Source organism: Penaeus japonicus, unplaced genomic scaffold (genome assembly GCF_977035675.1).
Source record: "Penaeus japonicus unplaced genomic scaffold, GWHDUDI00000001_assembly GWHDUDI00000041, whole genome shotgun sequence".
Taxonomy (NCBI): domain Eukaryota; kingdom Metazoa; phylum Arthropoda; class Malacostraca; order Decapoda; family Penaeidae; genus Penaeus; species Penaeus japonicus.
This window is the reverse complement of record NW_028234443.1, coordinates 10,143,086-10,149,528: the sequence shown is the minus strand read 5'-3', so window position 1 is coordinate 10,149,528 and position 6,443 is coordinate 10,143,086. Positions and strand designations below refer to the sequence as shown.

Here is a 6,443-nt window from a genome sequence, read left to right as displayed (position 1 = left end):
GTACGCATCGTCGCCATCAAATTAACCTGACATCTGTCCTCAACAGCCACGGTAACAAAATCGGGAATGTAGTGATTAATTTTCCAGATTAATTTATCAGTATTCGAAAATGAGTTGCAGACACCTCATATTTTCTTTTCAAGGAACGACTGAACAGATATAATCACAGAATAATAATATGGGAGCAAATGCTCTCTCTCTCTCTCTCTCTCTCTCTCTCTCTCTCTCTCTCTCTCTCTCTCTCTCTCTCTCTCTCTCTCTCTCTCTCTCTCTCTCTCTCTCTCTCTCTCTCTCTCTCTCTCTCTCTCTCTCTCTCTCTCTCTCTCTCTCTCTCTCTCTCTCTCTCTTTTCTTTGTCAGTACAAGGAATGGATTGATCGATTGATTCAAAGGTACATTAAAGGTAAATTTATCTAACATGAAAGTAACTGCCAATTATTGATCGTGTCATTATTCCGAGATCATCATCATTACCACCACCATCATCATGAATGTTATTTTCATTATCATAACATTAATAAAAATAGTAGTGGTGAAACTATAAACTTTCCCCCGAAAATTCGAGGATGTGCCTAAACACTTGGTAAAGTGTAAATACATCATAGTAAATAATATATGTGTAGGTTCAACCCTGGACGTCAACGGGAGGAAGTGGTGCCAGTAATTCCCAGTTAAAATTACGACTTGGCACTAACTTTTGCATCATCTTTTTCTTCGAGAGCAAATATTTAACTCCCAGGATATCCTCTTCAGCTATTATGGAACGTGTTTTAATTTCCGGGAACTTTATATTTACTGAGTGTTGCCAGATGTAGATGTCTCCAGGTGTGGGAACACTTGCGGTGTCTCGAATATATTAGAGCTAATTATGCAGCTTAATGATACTGAAATTGATGTCGATGTCTCTCTCTCTCTCTCTCTCTCTCTCTCTCTCTCTCTCTCTCTCTCTCTCTCTCTCTCTCTCTCTCTCTCTCTCTCTCTCTCTCTCTCTCTCTCTCTCTCTCTCTCTCTCTCTCTCTCTCTCTCTCTCTCTCTGTTTCTTCCCTGACCCTACGCCCGACCCACTCGGACGAAGAACCTGCGGAATTCTCCGGTACCTCAGAGTCTTAGGGCTTTGTATGTGGATGTGCACCTTAGTCCCAAACTGCTATTGGGGCTGCAGTCCTCCCCCAGGCGAATACCAGAGCCCACTGGGGGGGGGGGGATCTCGTAGGGCCAGGGAAGGCACAGGGAAGATACGAAATGAGTGCCAGAGAAAAGAGGTAAAAAAATGCCTGATTCCTGGACCCCGAATAATCACGATAATAGCCGTAGCTATGCAAATATTCGGGACTTGTTTATCCAGTAACAAGCTTGCAAAAGGGACCAACAGTTCAAAAGATTAGCCTGGTTGAGGTCGCGGCAAACCATGATAACTAGACGGAGCTATATATGAAACGAAACGAAACTAAACGAAACACAAATAAATAGCCAAACAATAGGCGAAGAACCGCAAGATCAGGCAGAATACAGGAGCGTTGAGCAAAAAAATTGTGGCTTAAGTCTTATCTGTGACTGAATGAAAGTTAAGTGTAACCTTGTTTTGCACATCCCGCCATGAACGTGTTAAGCCCCGCCCTTCACCACGAAGCCCCACCCACTTCCTCCTTCATAGATATTTGAAACTTCATGATCGCATTTCACGTTAGCAAATATCAGGGATAGTATTGCTTCATTAATGATAGTTATAAAAACAATAATGATGATGATATTAAAGTTTGTCAATAATTGATAACGATTATATTGGTGATACTGTAAATAATAAAGATAAAGAGTAAGACTGAGAGATATTTTAGCATGATATAATAGGAGGAAACAAACGCAGAAAATGTGATATCTTGAAAATGAAGAGAGAGAGAGAGAGAGAGAGAGAGAGAGAGAGAGAGAGAGAGAGAGAGAGAGAGAGAGAGAGAGAGAGAGAGAGAGAGAGAGGAGAGAGAGGAGAGAGAGAGAGAGAGAGAGAGAAAGAGAGAGAGAGAGAGAGAGAGAGAAGAGAGAGAAGAGAAAGAGAGAGAGAGAGAAGAGAGAGAGAGAGAGAGAGAGAGAGAGAGAGAGAGAGAGAACAAGCGAGAGAGAGAGAGAGGAAAGAAAAGAGAGAGAGAGAGAGAGAGAGAGAGAGAGAGAGAGAGAGAGAGAGAGAGAGGAAGGAAAAGAGAGAGAGAGAGAGAGAGAGAAGAGAGAGAGAGAGAGAGAGAGAGAGAGAGAGAAGAGAGAGAAGAGGAGAGAGAGAAAAAGAGAGAGAGAGAGAGAAGAGAGAGAGAGAAGAAGAGAGAGAAGAGGGGGAGAGAGAGAGAGAGAGAGAGAGAGAGAGAGAGAGAGAGAGAGAGAGAGAGAGAGAGAGAGAGAGAGAGAGAGAGAGAGAGAGAACAAGCGAGAGAGAGAGAGAGAGAGAGAGAGAGAGAGAGAGAGAGAGAGAGAGAGAGAGAGAGAGAGAGAGAGAGAGAGAGAGAGAGAGAGAGAGAGAGAGAGAGAGAGAGAGAGAGAGAGAGAGAGATTGAAAGAGGGATGGAAAGAGAGAGAGAGAGAGAGATTGAAAGAGGGATGGAAAGAGAGAGAGAGAGAGAGAGAGAGAGAGAGAGAGAGAGAGAGAGAGAGAGAGAGAGAGAGAGAGAGAGAGAGAGAGAGAGAGAGAGAGAGAGAGAGAGAGAGAGAGAGAGAGAGAGAGAGAGAGAGAGAGAGAGAGGAGAGAGAAGAGAGAGAGAGAGAGAGAGAGAGAGAGAGAGAGAGAGAGAGAGAGAGAGAGAGAGAGATGGAGAGAGAGAGAGAGAGATGGACAGGATAGTAGAAAAATCATCTTCCTAGAATTGAAACTCACCGGAACGATCACAAACAAGTATAACGATAATAATAAGTATAACCAAACAAGTATAACGATAATACTACCCAAAATATATTGCACAGACACAGCACAGCCTGAGCATATTTTAGTAAACCACATTATAGGTATAAGCTTACATCAAACATAAAAAAAGATCTTCATAAAAGAAGTGTCATAATATTTAGTTCAGTTTCAGAATAATTCGTTCATACTGTGTTTGTTACTGTTATGGTTGCCGGTCTATACATACGATACCACATTTATATGCTTGATATAAGAATGTATCAATTTGTTGTATGATTAAGATATTGCATAGTCTGGGAACCGAGTAATAATTATTACTTAGTACTAAAGCTGAATATTTTGTATAGAAAATGTTAGAATGATATGAAGCTATCTTACACAATGGCTTATCATAAGCCCAGAATGTTCTATAGTTACGACGTATAAAGATGTATGTCCCATTTTAGACTTAAATAGATCAGAATTTTAAAACAAAGACAAAGACTAACATTCATCTCATATGTATTTCCGAGTGGGAGATCAGATAACTCTTATTAATCAGTTAGATGGTTTTGACGTCACATCCTAGTACTTATACGATAAGTTAACAGATATAGGAATGATTAGATTTAGATATAAAGATATGATAGATGGATAGATGAATGAATGGATGAATGGATAGATAGATATATGGAAAAGCATACAGCACAATCTCGTATTACCCAAGCAAACCAAAATCATTCAAAACACATAACATCTATAAATTCTAAGACGCATTCAAATAAATCATCATAAGACCATACTGGTTTTCAGGCAAACTTACACTTCGAAAAGTAAGATTACGAATAAGACACAATAATACAGAGATACGACAAGATAATGATAAATAATACCACAGATAAGAAGGTAAGAAAGTACGACAATAAAGGTGTAAAAGTACGACAGGGACGATGATAAAGTCTACGGCGACTGCCACCGTGTATAGAACAGGTCGAAGACGGAAAAGAAACGCACAAGAATTGTCTTCTTCCTTATCACGCTCAGGACGAAGGAAAATAAGGAGGGGATTGAAGGCAGAGGCGAGTTCCTTTAGAATTAGACTCTTGTTGAGTTCCCCGTGGTTGATATAACCCAGTAGTGTTCCGTTTCAGAAGCTGTTATAACGAGTGCGTGTGGATCGGGTACAGTACGTGTCACAGGAAGGTCGGGAAAGAATTATCTTTTGAAGTCCGTGTCAATTGTCATGTGACTTGGGATCCCTTTAGCCTTCCTTACCACCTCACGTGAGTCACTCCTGTCCGGCTCTCAGTCTGAAATTGGTCACATACAGTTCGTATCTTCTGTGTTTTTTGGGGAATTATTTCTGATATTGATAAATTTCCCTTCTTGCATGTAGTTTGATATGTTATCAGTACCTTAGATATTTTTTTTTCCACTTTGTTCTTTAGAGATGGAATGATTTCTTGAGAAATTATCTTCATCGTGTGGATTATAGAACAGGTGATCACGTTTTAATCAAGAGGCAATTATTGATTGCAGTATTAAAGTTACAGGTTTCTTGTGGTAAGATGACATTAGCTGTTGAGTCACGTGATGTTAGGAAGATCTTGTACATGTTCTGTCTCAACTTCAGCAAGAGTGATAGCTGTTCTTTCATAGGTATTTATGTTCTTAATCTCCTGTTTGTTTTTGTAGGGTGGAAGATGTGGGATTTGTGTGTTTAATCAGATATGAATTTATATGTGATATGGAGAAGTGTTGAATCTGACAGGAAGACCTCAAGTGCTACTGCTGATGGGTTGTCTTATGTGGTATTTTTACTTGATAATTTTTTTTTGCATTAAGAGGTTGATGGGTAATTTTTACAAGAAAACTACATTGGTAATACCAGTAAATGTAGTAAACTTGACCAAAACGCAAGTGACAGCAATGTTGATATCATGCAATTAATGACTCCTATGTGGTTTCTCGGAGTCTTTAACCCCTATAACCCGCCTTATAGGTTTATTATATCGAGGTCCTGTAAGTGACGGCAGAGTATAAACAGATGGTGGTTCTGTCAGTAGCACATTGTCAAGGAAAAACTCCACATGCTATCTGGCAAGATAAGAGCATGGATGGACTTCCTTTTTGATGATATATCCTTCTTTGTTGCCAGAATATATGTGGAGAATTTTTTTCTTTTCTTTTCTTTTTTTTTTCTTTCTTTTTTGCCATTTCTGGGGTGCTGATAGGCATGGAGGCTGTTGTGATTGTCTGGTGCTGCACCACATATTACTACCATTATTGTTGCTGTAGTTGGTTTCCATGGATTAAAACTACCATATCTTGATAGAATAAATTATGCCGAATCCCTTAATACTAAATTTGTTAGCATCATACAGCTTCAGTCTAGAATTTCAGACTAGTATTACCCCTTTCCCGACGGGGCACGCCCTAAGTGAAAACCCCTAAGCCGGGCCATTGCAATATTGCATTGGAAACGTCACACTGGCATGACGCCCCGGCATCGGGAATTTAGCTGTGTCACACGGGTGTGACGCACCGTCATCATAGGGTTAATACTATGGTATTGATCAGAAGCTTATCGCGAGGCAGTAGTAGTCATTTTCAAGTTACCATTGTAATATTATGTTATTAACAACCATTAATTCATATAATCATCCTATCACGACTATTAATATCGTCATTATGATCATGGTATCAACCCAATAATACTGGCCTTATAATACTAGCTTTACAGTATGATGAATAAATCTATAGTGGTGCACTAGCACTGTACTATTAATTAGTATTTGGCATGATACCCTAGTTAAACAACTGAAGGAATAAATACCTTTTAATTTCAATAAATGAAAAGTATAGGATAAAAGTGATCCCATCTAAAGAAAAGATGCCCGCCATGAGAGGATTGATGTCAATGTGGTCTGCATGTGATGGTTATTAGAAGTACAGGAACCATGTTTCATCTCCCAAGTCACTTGACTATGGACATGGGGACCAAAGATTTTTCAATGAAACTTAACCACCCACCATTTTATTTGTACAGGCATGTAGAATTGGTAATTGTCTCAAGAAACTAATCCATTAGAGATGGGGAATAGATTTGCTAGTTTGGCTCCAGGGAGGGAAGATGCCCAGTTATGCAACACTCCAGATGAGTTTTATTTAACCCATTGGTCGCGATATTAAAAAAATGTTTGTGCAGTAGGATGGCTGTTTTACATGTCTGGCATGGTGCCATCTGCTGCTAATGGGTTAAGAGAAGGGGGGAGGGTTGCTCACAAAATATCAAAGCCATTTTACTTTCATGTTATCACTCATTATAGTGCTAGAGCTATTTTGGTGTTTGTAATTTTTATGTGTTTGGCCATATTGTGAGGCTTACATAAGTTATCTGACTTGCTTTATCATTGTTGTAATAGGATAAAATCAGCTTTTGATGTTCTTTACGCTCAATGTAAGACATTTTTTTTTATATGTTTACAAAAGTAAAAAAAACAACAAATGATAATAAAAAATACTATGAATGAGATTGGGAGGAGATAAGGAACCTTACAACACAGTGCAGTTGTATTGGCACA

At 39.3% G+C, this 6,443-nt stretch overlaps 1 protein-coding gene across 4 annotated transcripts in view; it reads left to right on the top strand.

Moving 5' to 3' along the window:
• Positions 1 to 3,809: 3,809 nt before the first annotated feature.
• LOC122263648 (protein lifeguard 1) overlaps positions 3,810 to 6,443 on the top strand; it is an 8,671-nt gene continuing 6,037 nt past the window's right edge. Inside the window, exon 1 of one of the 4 annotated variants that reach the window (XM_086534482.1) lies at positions 3,810 to 3,938. The gene's annotated coding sequence lies outside the window, so the exon portion shown is untranslated. Of the gene's footprint in view, positions 4,189 to 4,406; positions 4,519 to 6,443 lie in introns of those variants that run through there. The other 3 variants (XM_086534481.1, XM_086534484.1, XM_086534483.1) reach the window with 3 other exon arrangements.